The 16,809-nt window shown below is 44.3% G+C and overlaps 1 protein-coding gene and 1 long non-coding RNA gene across 2 annotated transcripts in view; one reads left to right on the forward strand and one right to left on the reverse strand.

Moving 5' to 3' along the window:
* Positions 1 to 4,017, reverse strand: part of LOC123456696 — a 131,132-nt gene extending 127,115 nt beyond the window's left edge. The window contains exon 1 of the long non-coding RNA XR_006634625.1: positions 3,537 to 4,017. This is a non-coding gene — a long non-coding RNA (uncharacterized LOC123456696). The remainder of the gene's footprint in view (positions 1 to 3,536) is intronic.
* The window catches only part of Arhgap36 (Rho GTPase activating protein 36), a 29,918-nt gene that overhangs the window by 5,045 nt on the left and 8,064 nt on the right, over positions 1 to 16,809 (forward strand). The gene's annotated exons all lie outside the window — the stretch shown is intronic.

Below are 16,809 nucleotides of genomic sequence, written 5' to 3' on the forward strand. Positions count from 1 at the left end.
TCAGTAGGGGAGGGTAGCATGCAAGATAACTTGAAAGGGTGAAGGAGAGGGTGGCGTTAAAGGTATCTTCCAGAGACTGGAAACAGCAAAGACCGGCCTCGATAGGAGCTCTTTCTCTCTCATACATCTCAGCATTTTTTTCTTCTGTCATCATTGCATCCTTCCCTTGCCACCCCCTGCCCAAATGCACCTTTATCTTGTAATGACTTGCTTTGGTCTCTAGAGGGAGGCAGTAGCATGAGGGAGGAAGGGGCACAGAGCAGCATATTCCCCCATGTCACCAGTTTTGACAAAGCAAATTTCGTTTTCCTTTAACTAGGAACAAATAAGTATACCCCAGAACAAATAAGCATGCATGTCTCTCCCCACTATGCAATCTTCTTCCTCCCCTTGGGGATTACTGGAAATTATAAACTCTTCTTAAGTTCAAGGGTAGAGGTGAGTAGAAACCTCCTCTCCCAAGCTCACAGAGCAATCCTGACAACAGTCACTCTTTTATTTTCTTGAGCACACACAAGCAGAAAGCATATATTTTGAGGGCAGTATTGGGGCTGACTTGGAGTTGGGGAAGGCTAGACACTGGGAAAAAAAGTTTCACATTTTCCTATGGAGAGTTTTAGAGCCAAAATTCCACTCTCATTAACACTGCCAGAGAGAAACTGCAGAATGAGAATTAGACTCAAGGTCCAATTCTTCTGGGGCTGCAGTAGGCTGATCAAAACATTCTAAAAGAAGAGGGTCTATTTCAATAGTGTCGGTCAAACCAGTAATGAGGAAAATTGTCAGCTTAGTTAGTGGGCTCCACTCTCTGAACATCTTGGTCATAACATTCTGGGTTATATGACATGGGTAAAATGGAGAATTAACTAACCTTTTCTTCAACATTTATTATGAGCATCAGGCTTTTGGCTGTCACTTCCTGTTGTTTACCTGCTTTAGTCATCTCAGCATTCTAAGGTAGGTGTTAAAACCTCCATTTTACAGTAGAGTAAACTGAGGCTCAGAGAGGCTAAGTAACCCTTCTAGAGATCACATTGCAAGTGTGACTGAGCTGGGATACAACTTCAAAGCCCCACACCACAAGGACATTATTTTCACAGGGTAAAGTATGATTTCTCTCCCCAGTAAAATTCACGTTGTGCTGTTTTGGTCCCCTAAGTCCTTGTTTTTCACATGCAAGTAAGCAAATATCTGCTTATTTTGAGCAGTAATGGAATGTTCTTAAAGCACTTTCCACTCCAAAGAAAGAAGGACTTATGGTGGCTATTTTAGGCTCTAAAAAATTGTGTGTTTGTGTATGTATGTGTGTGAATAGAGCAAAGATTGTCTCAAATTATGCTAATACCCTTTGGCTTATGGTTGCATTTTAGGAGCCACAGCCTGGAGCTTTTAGCTTCTTCAAAGTTTGTTCCCATTTCACAGGTAGAGAACTGAGCCAAAAATAATCTTTGTGAATGCAAGTGGAACTTACCAAGATTTAAACAGGTAGTCCAGTGTTGTGCAGGAGTGTGTGTGTGTGTGTGTGTGTGTGTGTGTGTGTGTGTGTGTCGTGTCTGTGTGGTGTGAGCACACATATATGTGTTGTAGATAAGAAGCAGGAAGAGAACCTTCAATGAAGGAGTTGAATGTACCTGAGAGGCAGGTGAGGAATTTGCAAGTGAAGCTGGTGTTCTCAGTGAAGAGATAGCTGTCTGGGTGGCCTGGGCAGAAAGGAGCACCTGCGACCAGATGCTGGGAGACACTACAGCTTGTATGAACTTCTTGTACATATCTAAGTGCAACCAACGGGTCCAGGTGGTTTGTGTCCTGCACAGCTTAGTCTAGTCTCTCTAGCTAGCCCTTTAACTCTTCTAGAAGGAGCTTTTCTGACTACCTGATACTTTAGACAATGCCTTTCCTGCTCCTCCTCAAGATGAGGTGCTGACCCAGGCCCAGCTGGGGGCAGCATTATGGATGTTCCTGCTGCTTTTCATCCATACGCTGGGCTCATTTGTGCCAGTTGAAAGGGCACAATAATAACAGTGGCAATTTAAATCGTGCTTCTTGCTTTCCCCTCTGAAAAGTGGCAGAGTGACTCACCACCATTGAATTGTCCCTCTCAATCCCCTGACCTCTTTGCAGCAGTCCAGGATGGCTCCCTGGGGGCTCAGCTGGGAGCCCGTGCTTCCAGAGGTTCTTTAGCTGTGACTAGGCTGACATCACAGCCCCCATAAGTGTGCCCCCCTATGCAATGTATTGTTTTAATTACAATTTCTCAAATGAAGCCACTTGGAAGGCACTGGAATAGCATGAGCCTCGTTAGGCAAGCACCATGCCTCTCCAAGCACGAATAACATAAAATGGGGTCCATTCAGTAATTATTTCTGGGGGGGGGGTTCTGTTTATTTTCTTTTGTGCAGTTTAATATGAAGATGGCTGGTCCCTGTCGAATTCACTTCTTAGCAACTACTGACGGGTGCTGTAATAACTGGTCGGGGGCTGTGGAAACCATTCCCTTGCTTCATTCTGTACCCCTGTCTCACCTCCATTCCCTCCTCCTCCTCATTTTCAATTCTGTGAACCTATGGGCAGAAAATGATCATTCTCAGCTTTCTTTCAGCACCAGCCTAAGGAGAGCTCCCAGAACTGGAGCCCAGAGTAATGAAAGATTTTGAGATGTCCACAGAGCAGGTAATTAGGTGGAGAAGGCAACAGTGGTCTGGGAGACAGGGACAGTAATTATGCTGAGTACTCTTGGTGCTGTCATTAAATGCAAAGGAAAGAAGTGCTGGGAAATTATACTGTTTGATAGAGACTTCAGTGTCTAGTAAGAATCAAGGGACTATTAGTGAAACTGCCTGGTATGATTTAGAGAGCATGGCAGACCTAAGTTCAAAAGCCATTTCTGCCTCCTATGATCTGCGTGATCTTGGAGAAAATAGCTTAACTATCCTGTGTCTGCTTTGTGAAGTGAAAAATAGCTATAGTTATAGTCATATCTACGTCATAGCCTCATTGTGAGGACTCAAAGGTGATAATGCAGATAACAGCACTTAGCACAGCACCCAGTACACAGGAAGTGCTTAATAAATGCTAACACTGCTATGAAGATAAGATCATTTTTCTTACTGTATATAATTCTTCCTACTGGATAGCAGCACTGTTTAAAAGGAGTGCCCCAAAATTGCAGTTATGTATGATCATGTCACAAGAAGCATGGAATGTAATTGTGATGGTTCAGAGGCGGGATCCCTCAACTGGGAAGGAGGTGTAGAGAGAAACAGAAAAAGTTTTGTGAGTCTTGAGATTCAAATCTTAAAAAAAAAATAAAATGAGTAGGAGTTTGTCATTAGGCCTAAGGGAAAGGGCTTCTAGGCAACTGGATCTGCCCACACAAAGTCAAGGAGGTGTGAAACAGCCAGGCCTTGAACAAATAGTTTTGCTCAGCTGAGGATAAACTGGGACCTCCTGGTGAGGTAGTGGTGGTATGGGTCAGTGACCAACAATCTTTCCAGATTACTCCCACCAGCCCCTGCACCGCGCATTAGGCGCCCTACCTGGCCACATCTCGTGTGCGATGCCCTCCTCTTCGTTCCTCTAAGCAGTCTGGTAAGTTCATACCCTGCCCCAGCGGACCTGGCAGGCTCAGCGTTGGCAGGAGATCAGGCCCTCTGGCGCCCCTGCAGGGGTTCGCCCCGGCCCCTACCTCCTTCCTGGTCCCAATCCTGGTTCAAAGTTCGGCCCACCCTTCCCCCCACCAGGGCAAGGGTAGCCTGGGTTCCTTTAGGTCACCCGGTGCTTTCACACACTGCACCCACACACATCTGTGATCTCTGTCCCAGACACACACCTTAGCCAGTCCTCTATGCCAGCACATAAGCTGGCCACATGCGTCCACACCTCACACCTGGATTTATTAATTAAAAGACGCATTGAACACTCATTTACACGAGCCTTCGAACACAAGCATTTTAAGTACACTTACAGAGTGCATTTCACACAAATGCACACTACACATCACAGCAAACACCACCACATTGACACACCACATCTAAGGCTAAGAACACACCACCAAATATGCATATGCACACGAGCTTTAGCAGGCAGACACACACACACACACACACACACACACACAGAGCAAACATATATACACTCACCCCAGAAGAATCAAAAACCCAGCAGAAACACACATGGAACACACTCACATGCAGACCGCACCCTCAGAATCACACTATCATCGGGCAGAATCATATATCCTTGCACAAACACATGCTTCGTCGTGTCAGAGTCCAAAACAAATGCACACCACACCAATCACTTGGGGTAAAGCATGCACCTCACCCCCCCTCCCACACACACACCCGTCCACACAGGGGCACACACACACAGGCATACCGCACCCGCGCGCGCACACACGCGCACATGCATACATACATACACACACAGCCCGCCCCCGCCTTCTCTCTGGGCGGAAGAGAAGGGGGCGAGGAGTGGAGGCGGGGAAGAAAGGAGGAGGATGGGCGGGCAAGGCGAGGCTGGCACAGATGCTCTTTCCCTTTGACCTGGGGTGCTGCCCTTCGGTTCCTCATAACCAGGCAAAGGGAGTGAGTTGGGTCCAGGTAGGGTCCAGTCCAGAACCCAAGAAAACTCGAAGGTTCGGGGATTCCACCGGCTGCAGTAGCACTCCGCGAGGACCCTGACTCAGATTACGGTCGACCCCACTGGAAGCTCCACCTCCCCGCAGCCTCCCTCCCCCGGCCCCATCTGTTTGACCTCTGCCCCTCCCCCCGCCCAGGGGCGGGATGCTTCTTTTGCTATACCCCAGAGGTGGAGGCTAAGAAAGGGTGTAGGGCTTTATTTGTTTCAAGAAGTAACGAGTTGCGATCTGCATGGCAGCGCCTTGAGAAGCCTCTGCTTAGTGTAGCGCGAAGACTTCTCTTAATGGAGAGCTCATTCTTTTGCATGGCAACAAATTTTCTACGTAAACGACGATGCCTATTAGCAATCACGGTCTGCACCCTGGACACACAGTAGGGCGCTGTAAATGTTCCCCTCTCTCTCCTTCCCTCCCTCCCTCTTTTTTACGTCATCAAATCTTGCATGGCTATTTACAGCCTGACACCCGCCGGGTGACAGTTCTTGGGTACTCAGTGAGTTTTTTTTTTTTCCCCCTTCTTCTCGAAGCGCACAAAGCCTGGCACGCACACAGCAGCCTCTCACCAGGAGCCACCAGCCGCAGGGGGCGGCAGAGTGGCTGAAGGTGTTTTCTATCTCTTGCAGCCCGCCACAGGAAACTCGGAGATCTTGTCCTGCCTTAAGCTGGCCATTGGGGAAAACAAAAAAAAGTCATTCCGGAATGACTTATTTTGGCTTCTGACCCATGCTTACATTATTATTATTATTTTCCTGTAGAGATGGACAGTGGGAGAAGGGAAATGGAGGACGAGGAGCTCTTCCCCCACGCACTATTCTGAGCAAAGCCACGATGTATGTCTAAATTGCAGTATGAAGCGAGCTGGTTCCTAAATGACTGGTGGTTCGGATCTTTGCCCGGCCACTTTGTAGATTACTACTTTGGCAAGTCACAGACTTAATTCCCAGGCTTAAGTCCAAGGGTAGTTGGGAAGTTTAAGGGAAGTAACATAGTCTAAGCACTTAATCTCATTCCAGTTGATACAAATCATGTCCATTTCCTCCTCAAACAAAATGGCAAAGATATGGGAGTTTGGGGAGAGAGTCAGGACTTTTCCTGGGATCTGACCACCAGTGAATGACCCCAAGCCAGGCCAGAAATGCAAAGGATGGACAGAGGTTCCCTTAATTTAAGCAATGCATTGTGTTTAAGGGAAATTCTTGCACAGATGGTTTAGTGATGTCACTTGCTAGCCACAAAGTATTCCATGTCACAAATCCAGTTCTTAGGGCTGTGATGGAGTCTCCACTTATCACCTCAACTTCTCACTGAGATTTCCTATCCCCTCTCTTGCATAATTTGCCCCCTTACGGGAATGACATGCTAATATTTGTAAGTTTGTAGTGAACACTCATTGGGTGCCAGAAATACCTCCCTTTATTTTATATTTGGCCAGTGTCTTGCACAGAGCCAGACACACAGCTTTAATGCAGAGATGTCCTGGGTTAAGTCCCTATGTAAACTGAGACTTGGGGGTACATAGCTGACTAGAAGGAGCCTAGAGGTGGGAACTCCAATGATGGAGTGCAGGTCCTGTGGGGGGTGGAAGGAAGCAGCTTTGGACAAGGGATATGTAGGAATTTCCCTTAAACACAATGCATTGCTGAAGTTAAGGGAACCTCTGCCCATCCTCTGCCTTTCTTGCCTGGCTTGGGGGCATTCACTGATGGGCAGATCCCAGGAATAGTCCTGACTGTCTCTCCAAATTCCCATAGCTTTATCATTATCATACCCCATTCCTTCTCAGAGTCTTCCCTCTATCTTTAAGTGTGCATGAAAGGGCGTTGTTTCAATATGCCTGGGGTTTCTGTGGTCAATTAAGAAGAAAGCCTCTTTCCTGGAGGACAGGAGCCTTAGCCAGCTAGAGAGTGAGTCACCACCTAGGATCTGGGCAGCAGAGGTGGTGCTAAAGTGGCAATGAATCAGTCCAAGATGGCATGGGGAGATAACCGGAGTGATGATGAGAAGGGCTATCAGGAGCCTGAGTGTCTATATTTTGATGCACTGTCAGTTTCTAACTCACCTCCCTGCTTCTACCACCACCAAGTCCCTGAGAATGACCTTGGCAGCCTTCTTAGTAAAGAAAGTAGGTGGAAAGCACCACTCCTTGGGGTAAGGGTGTGTTGCAGGCCTGGGTTCTAATCCTAACCCTGCTATTTGTATTGTAACCCTACTATTTTCCCTTTCTGGCCCTCAGTAGCAAGGTAACTAATCACTACTTTACAATGCTATTTCACACATTATTCTTCACACTGCTGTGAGAATAAGCATTTGTTCTCCTATTTTACAGTTGAGAAAACTGAGACCCGATAATATTTAGTGCATGACCTGCTCTCTAAATATGTCATGCTGTCTTTGTGTATTTATGTTACTAAGGCAATCACTGTAACCCAAGCCTGTAAGCTCTGCATACTTGGTTCTCTATGTCCTCATGTTCAAATCATGTCGCCCAGCTGGCCCCAACAAGACTATGTTGCTGGCTGCCTGAGTAGATTTTTCTTTCCTGGCCTGTGACACAACCCCTCCATAATTCAACTCTTTCTCTGGCCTATCAGTCTAAACTTTCACCTTAAAAGACAAGTACTGTAGCTGCGGATGTAGCACAGTGGTGTGTTTGCCTAGCATGCCTAAGACATGGAGTTCAATCCCCAGTAGCACAGAAAAGGTAAGCACCAGGATATCCTAATATCAGCCCCTTATCACAAGGTAGGGGAAAATGGCTGCACGATGCTGCAGTGAGGAAGGGAAGTAGAGCTGCCAAGGCCTGAAGGAGGGGGCTGCAGAAAAATCCAATGACAGAGAGAGAGAGAGAGAGAGAGAGAGAGAGAGAGAGAGCGAGCGAGCCAGGGACAAATTGGACCAGACTCAAACTGTGGTTTTCTCTATTTCTTTCCCTCTCCCTCCCTCCCTCCCTCCCTCTCTCCCTCCCCCCCCCCATCTGGTGGTCTAGAATGTATAAAGATGAGTCACCCAGACCATTTCCAACAGGAGAGGGAGACAGCCTCTCCTTCAATGGAAAACGAACTCATCCTGAGCATTCCAATTACCCTTCTGTGTGGAGTAAGATTGATTTCATTCTGAGGTGGGGGGAGACAGGAGGGGCAGAGGTTAAAAGTATCCTGGTGGTAGTGATGGTGGTATTTGAATCCAAAACAGCACCCCCAATGCTGCTGCCAAGCCAGAACTTCCCTGGGAGTGGATCTCTCTCTCTCTCTCTCTCTCTCTCTCTCTCTCTCTCAAAACTTGTTGCCACTAGGCTTTTGAGTATCTTCTCCATGCCTGGATTATGCTTCCTCCTCTTTCCCTCTTGCTGGATTTACCTATAGTCTGCACCATTCTTGACTCTCCTCTCTCCTTTTAATTCTTGTCCTGTTAAAAGAAAAATGCTCTCCCTTTTCGTCCATTGAGTTGGAGAGCAAGAAACTCAGTTGCAAGGGGAAGGAAACCTTTGTGCATTTGGTGTTTCCCCCACTTGAAATCTTGTGTTAGAGTCCCATATTGCCCTTGTTGCATCACATGCAAGTATTGGGGACATTGCTGTTAATAATATATTTTTGCTTGATGGCATGTCTATTGTATGTAGTATTGGTGGGCTGCAGACTAGAAGGGGCTTTTTTTAAAGGTTTTAGAGGGATGGCCTGGTACCTTCCACTGGTGTCTGCACATGCGTAGAAGACAAAGAAGAATGAAGACAGCAGTGTGTGGGGGAGAAGGAGTTGTACTGAAATCACTGCCATCCAGATAGGTGGAGAACTTTGTGAAGTCAGCTACTGTTTGCTCTTGCTACTTATTGAAGTTTGAAACAAATGGCCTTTTTGTTTCTGAGTTTGTAAGAGCACAGGCCCTGGATAAGAGTTGGAAACAAGAAACAGAAAAGTGAGGCAAGGACGGGAGGAGGTTGTTCCTTAACAATCCTTGCATGCAAAGGTCCTTGGGTGTTCCCTGACCTCGGATGCCATAGAAGACAGGACAGAAGGGAGCAATCTGCTACTGAATAGTGCACCGACGTGGGATCCTGGAGGCATGGGCCTCGGCTCTAGCACTAATTAGTTTTCTGTTTGGGGGGTATGTTTCTTTACCCCCTGAAGTCTACTTCTTCCTTTCCATCACCTGTAATGTGAAATTGTGTTGCATGACCGACCAGAGGAGGGGAAATTCAGAACACTCAGACAGAAGAGACCCTTGGGCTGAAGCTTGTAAACATAGTTTGGAATAAAGGGAGAGAAGATTGTGGGATATAGTGAGCAACGGTGGGAGTAGCCCAGGGAATTCAGCAAACAGGTATGCTATGCATAAAGGCACTGTGCTGACTGCTGTGTAGAAAATTGCTATGAATCAGCCCCTACCCCCCCCCCCCCGCGGAAAGCTGTACACAGGGCGTGGGAATCGCAGTGGCGCAGCGAGCTGCCGCAGCATCTCCAGACTGACAAGCTGGTCACGCAGCCTCTCATTCCCTGGCTAGACCAGGAGAGTCGTCAAGAGGTAGTGTAGAGGGTCAGACACTGGGGATCTGAGAGGGGACCACTGCGGGACAAGAGAGGGAGGGGAGGGTCCTCCCAGCTGAGGGCCAAAAGTGCTGCAGGGAAAGAAGGCTGGGGAGTGTTGGACCTGTTGCCTAGGCTTTCGCGGTGAGGAGAGTTTGCAGGAAAGATTTCATTTAATTTTTTTGAATTCTCGCCCAGGGAACTACAGCCGAGTGTAGTTTGTGCGCTCCATGGGGCTTTGTTTAACTTTGCATATTCCCTCCAGCTACACAGGGGCGGGACATGTGCCCAGCAGCCAACTCAGCCTGAAGGCTACGCTCTCCAGCGCAGAGGTAGCCACAGGCCCAGGCTAACCCCTGACTCCAAGGGCACAGAGTTCTCACCCCCCACCCCACCACAGGGTCAAGGCCCTGCAGCTGGTCCTTGGCCTGCATAAGACAGTAGAGGGAGGTCTACTTAGACTCCCTCCCTCTCTCTCAGGGGTCTGTGAAAGGCAGGAGTGGGATGGGGGTTGGGAGTGGGAGGTGGGTACTCTTTTGAATAGCAGATAGCTGCAGAATAACCCTGTGTCTTGGAGTTCCTTAAGTCCCTTAGAATAATCAAGGTCTCTGTAGGTGTGAGGGCGGTGTCTCTACACTGCTGAAAGACAACCATGGTAATAAATGACTGCGGCTAGTTGAGTTTTGGGCTTGGAGATGCTCCCTGACTTACCCAAGGCCACCCAGCTGCCTGGCTACGAATCAGGCCTTCTAACTCCGGGTCTAGGGCTTTTTCCACCACCTCATACTTGAAAGGGGGCTAATTTGGAAGGAAATGGGTAGATGGACAGATATTGGTATTTTAGAAATATGGTTATTTGAATACAGTCTTAAAATACCATTCCTATTCAGAAAACATTTCTCACAGCGCCAATTTCCTATGACAGCCACTCAGACAGGACTGTGAAAAGGAAAACTGGCAAAAAAAATTTGAATCCTTGTTGAGGAAGATATAATCAAAGAAAAGGGGAAGTAAATAGGGGTGGGGGGTGGCAAAGATGAAAGATAATCTCTGGTCAAATATTCTGAGAATTTCTTTATTCTTTAGGGTTACTTGATGTAGCTCTGTCCATGTGGCTGGGGGATTGTTCCCGTTGATTTTATTCTTTCTCATGGCTGCTGTGTAGAAGTCACAAGTATGAGATGGACATACAAGTAATTGATGGCTGTCACTTTAATTGACTCTTATTTTCCTCCCCCACCCCCTGTTGTACTAGCGGGAGTGCGCATATACATTTGAAAGGGAGTGAAGCTTTGCGGGGGGAGGGACAGCAGTTGAGAAACTGGAAGAATGCATTAGAGTTTGTTGAACATATACTGAAAACCTACAGTTGAGTAAGGGTAGGTCTGGGGAAATAATCAATTCTTAACATTCATCCAAGAAGAAAAGGAGAAAGCACGTGGTTATATTACTACAGGAAAACACAGAAGGTTGACGTTGGGGGCCATAGGTCTTCACACATATGGCATTTACGTGACCTTTCACTAGGATATAAGATCCTAAGGGCAGGGACAGGGGATTTCCACTCCAGATAGCTCTTCCTTTCCCTCCACCTGCCCTGGCTTATAAATGGTGCTGAAAAGCCAGGAGTGGGACTAGATTCATTGTGTGGACCAATTAGTTTTTGCTACATTTCAGACTACATTAGTAGCACTGATGCCTCTCAGCTGTCTTGTATCTCAGATCAAGGAAGACCCAGTGAGGAAATAATTCAGCTTATCCCCATGTGAAAGTGTGCTTCCTACTGGCAGTATGTGACTGCCCATTTTCACTTTCCAAAGCTGGGGCAGGGGCATTCTTCCTGCCTCACCCCAGGTGGGGGCTCCTCTTCTAAGTCCTCCTCTCAAACTTCCAGGAATTTTTTTGGGGGGAAGTAACAATTCCTCATTTCGGTGCAGCAGTGTAACTTTTGGTGGATTCTTTCATTCCATAGTAGGTTTAATATTCATGCTAATCACAGTTAACAGGTACCTTGATTTTTTTTTTAATAAGGGCATGTTGCAGAGGCGCTCAGTTGTGACATCATTTGCTCTAAGTTATATCATTACAATTTCAACTTGAACTTACATGTAGCAAAGGAAGGATTTGAATCCAGGTTCTTACATGTGTGCGTGTGTATTTCCCCAAATTGCCATATAACATATAATAAACTCTCAACAATTTAGCCACTTTCTTAGAAAAGAAGGTAGTCTAGAGTTGAACCTTCCCAGTTCCAGACAGCAGATGCCATAGGTTAGAGAGAAAGGGGAGACCTAGTCCTGGTGTGCTCACGTGCCTCCATGGCATTTTCGTACAACTTTTGCAAAGTCACAAAATCTCCAGAGCTCTTGTTTGTTGTTATCTGTAAGTGTGTGTCTGGGGGGGAGGGGGTTTGGATAATCCCAGCCTACCTCCTTTCCAGGAGTGGTTGTGAGGATAAAGTGGCATGATTCATTTCTTCGTGAATCATGAACACTGTCTTAATTATAAGACCTTTATGTTCTCTCAAACCCTCAGAGTTTATAATCCTATGATTCACCCAATGAACATTTATTGAACACCTACTGTGCGCTAGGATCTAGGACATAAAGCTTTTGAGGCAATGAAAATAACAAGGCAAATTATACATTAATATTTTTTATCCCCTATTGACAGAACATCTTATTTATTTTTTCCACTTCCACCCATTTAATAGGCACAACAAGCAAAAGGGGTGAAAACATATACATGGCCTGCCAGCACTATGATGCACCCTGACACATATGGCAGATAATAGAGATGAAATCTTCTTGTTGCTTTTGATGTCCCATTGCCTTGTTTACGCTGTCCTTCTGGATGTTTATAGCATACAAATTGCCTTTCACCACCCAGAACTCGAGTTGTTTCTTTAGTCAGTGAAATTTAAAAGAGGCATCCCACCTTCTATGGAATGACAATTGTACTTATTTTACAATGATGTAATTTGTGGTGTCTGTCTGCCTTGGGATATGACTTCCTCTGGCTTTATGGAATTTGGCTTTGATTATGTATACCTTTTGTGATTTCATTATATAGCAATGCAGAATCTCATAGGTATGACGAGGAGAGGTGGATAGGGCTGTAGGAAATGCTAAAATGCTATGAGACTCAGTTCATGTGTAGGCTTGGTTTGCAAATTGCTGTGTGGCCTTGGGAAAACCCCTTCCTTTCTCTGAACCTGTTTTCTAAACGGCAGAATAGATATTTTTGCACTAGGTGACAGCTAAATACTATTTTCATATTCTTATTAGTTCTTGAGACAGATTATTAAAGCCAGGGGTTTTCTCAGAATATTTGAACAGTATTACCTCCAGTTTATGAGCTTTTGCTGTGGCATGATGGGCTGGCTGCACCTACTGAAGATCGCTGTCCCCAAATTTAATTATCTTGGGACACCACCACAGCATAGGTTAACATGAGTCATTTTGTTCACTGCGTCTGCAGCCTCTCCTGAAATGGAGGTTACCAGATAACAACTTAAAGGCTAACTCATTAATGCTCAGGATGAATGAGGTAATGTGTCAGCAGACCAAATTGGTGTCCAAATGTTTGCAGCTAGAGACCTGTATCTCTTTCCCATGTTGTGATGTATTGATGAGGATGTCGTTATCCATGGTCACTGCCTGTAGACATTTGAATACTGTGAGTGCAACACCTTCTGGCTACCCCAGCCCTTGCACTATCAATTTCTCCATCTCTGAAGAGCTGCTAGTGGTTTGAAGCCAAATTCTGATGATGCCATAGACTGCCTAATTTATAGGGATTCCAATCACAGAATTTGCATAGCCTCTGTCCTTTCCTCATAGGTGTTTACTAATGACAACTATACCAATCTGATTTACTTGATGAGGGCAATGAAGAAACTTAGTCCTCTGAGTTGTGAAGGCTGTGTATATATGGCTGTCTGAGAGCATTTATGTCCTGTCAGTGTTGAGTCCTTTCAAAAAATTAATTTGTTTCTCCATCTATACCACCCATTTCAGGAGGACATGAGTAATAGGTATGATGCTACCCAAGGGGTTCCCCCTTTGGCTTGCTAGAGACTTCACTTTGTTATCCCTTTGTTCAAATTCTCCTGCTTGGTATTTGCTAACTTCCTATCTTCTTTACTGACCTAAATGAATTATATGGTCTTCTGCTAGTGACAATGTAAAACTGGATGATTTGAAAGAAAAATAATCCATCTAGGGACATAGCAACATTTTACTAATCTGGATCAACAGCATTTAAAATATTGAACTATATAACGAGTTTTTCTAAGTGTTAATTTAGAATTTAATTTAAAAACATTCCATTCCATAGAAACTGGAACATGATGAAGAAAGATTTATTCTAAATAGACACCTATATCTCTATCTGTGCTAATTTATTTCAAACTTAGTAGAAATTGACCTGAGTAGGTTGTTCAGTGCATTGATAGTAATTCCAACTCCATGTATTCACTTTAGAAGTCTGACTTTTTTCTGATATACTCAAGCCTCTGTAAGGAAACTTCAATACTGCATGTTTATTAAAAGCCAGTGCCATTTATTACACATACACTATTCATGCACCTCTCACATAGCTGGGGAAGTGGCTACTCTGTCATTTTCCCATCTTATAGAGTAGGCCACTAATGCTCAGAATTTAACAGGCTTTTTTCAAGTTATATATCCAAGAAATTATAAGCTTGTCTGGGAATTCTCCCTGGCTCTAACTCCAGTGCCCAGTGCAGATGTTCGTGCAAAGAAATTATTTTTGCAAATGTCTTGAATTTTAAATTGCAACTCAGCTGGTATGTTTCCACAGTTCTTCTTGAGTACCTGTTTGACCTCATTGTCACTTCATGCTGGTGCCATGGAACACTGAAGGGGCACCTTGTTCCCTGTGGTGAACCTTCTTTTGTGCTCAATTTGGGAAGGCAGGCCTAAGGACAAGTAAAGTTAAATCTAAAGAATTGGTTTTGTGCCTGTCTTTTAGCGCTGGAGCCCACTTGTTACCTCTCTCTATGCCTCCTATCTGCTTCCTTGGGCACACTGGTTTTCCTAACTCTGATAATGTCTTGGGTCCTCCTCTCTTGGGCCTTGAGAGGGTTAAAGGAGAACAGGATAATGTCAGTTCTGCTGGCAGAACTATAGCATATGAGTGTTCTTAAGTTTAGCCCTGTATGTGCAAGCAGAGAGGCAGTGATGAATAGCTTATTGTAAGGCCTTTGATTTCCTTCGGAATTGTAAGCATCTAGGCTGACTCATCCCTCAGAGGCTTCACTCTTGCATGATCTCTCTCTCCTTTTGGGGCTGATGTTGATTTGAGGTTTTGCTATTTGTTCTCACTTTATTTTTGAAAAGGGGAGGGATTGATTTTCATCCTAGTTTTGTCGGGGGGGGGGGGGAAACCAGCTCTGTTTTTTTGGCAACCAACTCTGGTAACCCCTCACAAGATGAAATAGCTGAAACAACAATATAGAGCTAGGCTCTGTGTGTGTGTGTGTGTGTGTGTGTGTGCACGCGCGCACACACAAGACCCTCAGATAATACAAGGATCTGGACCTGCTATTAGGAATGAGTTTTACTAGATATTTACTGTGTGATTATGCTTAGATGCATATGCCTTTGGCCCATTGGTCCCTTTGTAGCTGTGGTTTGGTGTTTGGACTTAGGTGTTCACCTTGGGTCCATGGGATGTGCTTTGCAGTTGAAAGGGCTTTAAACCCCATGCTAGGGGCTTTCTTCTGAGCTTAGTCCAAAAATCATCAAATAGTCCCCATACTTTCTCATACTGATGTACTTCAGTTATCCAACAAGCATTTCTCATATATGTGACTGGCCATTGAGGTAAGTGAGCAAAAGAGAATTTTGGTGAATGTATTACAGGTGGACTATTTATTTTGGTTATACTTCATTTATTTAGGTTATTGCACAATAGACCTTTACCTAGTTCTATTCTATGAAAAACATATTGTTTGATCTTTGAAATTTTAATTTTAAGACCTTCTTTAAATAATACATATGTTATTGTTAAAGTCCATGTGAAAAGAAAGCTTAGAAAAGTGGTATGGACTTAATTCCCTTTTGGAGGATTATTCCCCATGTCCCAAATTATCTTCTCTGTCAGGACCTAGTATATGTAATTCGTCTAAACTGTAAACTTGAAAGCTATCCTAAAAACTTTCCTTTCCATCAAAATTAATTTTGTACAAAGTCCTGTCATTTCTATGCAGGGACGACACATATCAGCATCCCTTTGCCTCTTAGCTGATTTTCCTGCTTCAGGCTTTCTACCCAGGTCAGGATTTTCGTGGCTTTTCTGTAATTTTTTTCCAAGGTACAGCTTTAACTCTGTTACTCTCTGCCTGAAACTCTATTGCCTGGAAGAGAAAGTCTAACTCCTTAACGTGGCTTTTAGGATCCCTGCCCATCCAGATTTATCTCCTTCCAGACCTTTTATACTCCTTCAAGAAGATGACAAACTCTCTTTTTTCTTTTTGCCTTTGCACAACCTCCTTCTTTTCTCCCCCCTTCTGTTCCCTTCCTTCCCTGTCCCTCCCCTCCCCTCTCCTCCCCTCCCTGTCTCTGGGCAGACTTAGATATTTTCTCCTAAACGATCTCAGTGCTAATTTATCACAAGGTTTTGTAAATTGTTGCTAGTATCTTCTTCACTGCATTATTAAACCTTTTATGAAAGGAGTAGTATTATTTTGCTCAGCCTTCGAATCTTTAGTGTCTGGCATAAAGCGAACAATTAATAAAGGTTTCTTTTAATGAATCAATGAAAAAAAAATAAGTAAGAGAGGATGTGTAATAAAGGATGTGCTATGGGGCACTGGGGGATACTGGGCAACCTGTGAGCAATATGAGATGGGTCCGTGGAGGAAGGTCATATAAAACACTTTTGCCATTACATTAAGACAAAGTTCACTGTGATCACTAATTTTGCACAAGGAGATTCACTATGAATGGTGGGGAGATGAAGCTTCTTTGATTTGATGCAAATTCTTTTTAATGAAATGCAATATAACAAAGGTTGCACTAGTGGTAATAAATAAGAAAAAGCAAAAGACAAATCCTACTTCTTCATTCAGAGGCTGTTAGTAATTATAACTACTCCTTTAAGTCCCTTATTTGAAGCATGTTTTCTCTTCACATAGACGTGCTCATACTCCTTCATTTTGTATCTTTAAAATGCTCTTCATAAACATCAGTATATAACTGCAAAATTTCCCATACTATGGTTATGACACAGTTTGTATAACTAATCTTTTTCTAGGCTAGTTTTTTTTGGCATGTCTCATGTAAATAGGATTTTTTTTTCTTATCTATAGGAAAATTTCATTAGGATAGATTCCTAGAAGGGGAATTACCTGGAGACAAGTTTTTGCCCTAGACCCCTGTGTCCAGATTATCTTCTGGAAGAGTTATATACATTTACAGCACTCCTAACCTAGACTCCAATCTCCTTTTTACAGAGACCCAGACAGCTTTGTGTTATCCTCATGAAAAAAAAAAAAAAACTATCAGTATTTTAATTAACTAAGAGAAAATACTCTTTTATTCGTGTGTAAAAGTGTTTTGTTAATGTAAGATTACTTATTTTTAATATTTTTCTTTTTTGTTTTGCTAATTAGATATTTTTCTT

This window comes from Jaculus jaculus, chromosome X (genome assembly GCF_020740685.1).
Source record: "Jaculus jaculus isolate mJacJac1 chromosome X, mJacJac1.mat.Y.cur, whole genome shotgun sequence".
Taxonomy (NCBI): Eukaryota; Metazoa; Chordata; class Mammalia; order Rodentia; family Dipodidae; genus Jaculus; species Jaculus jaculus.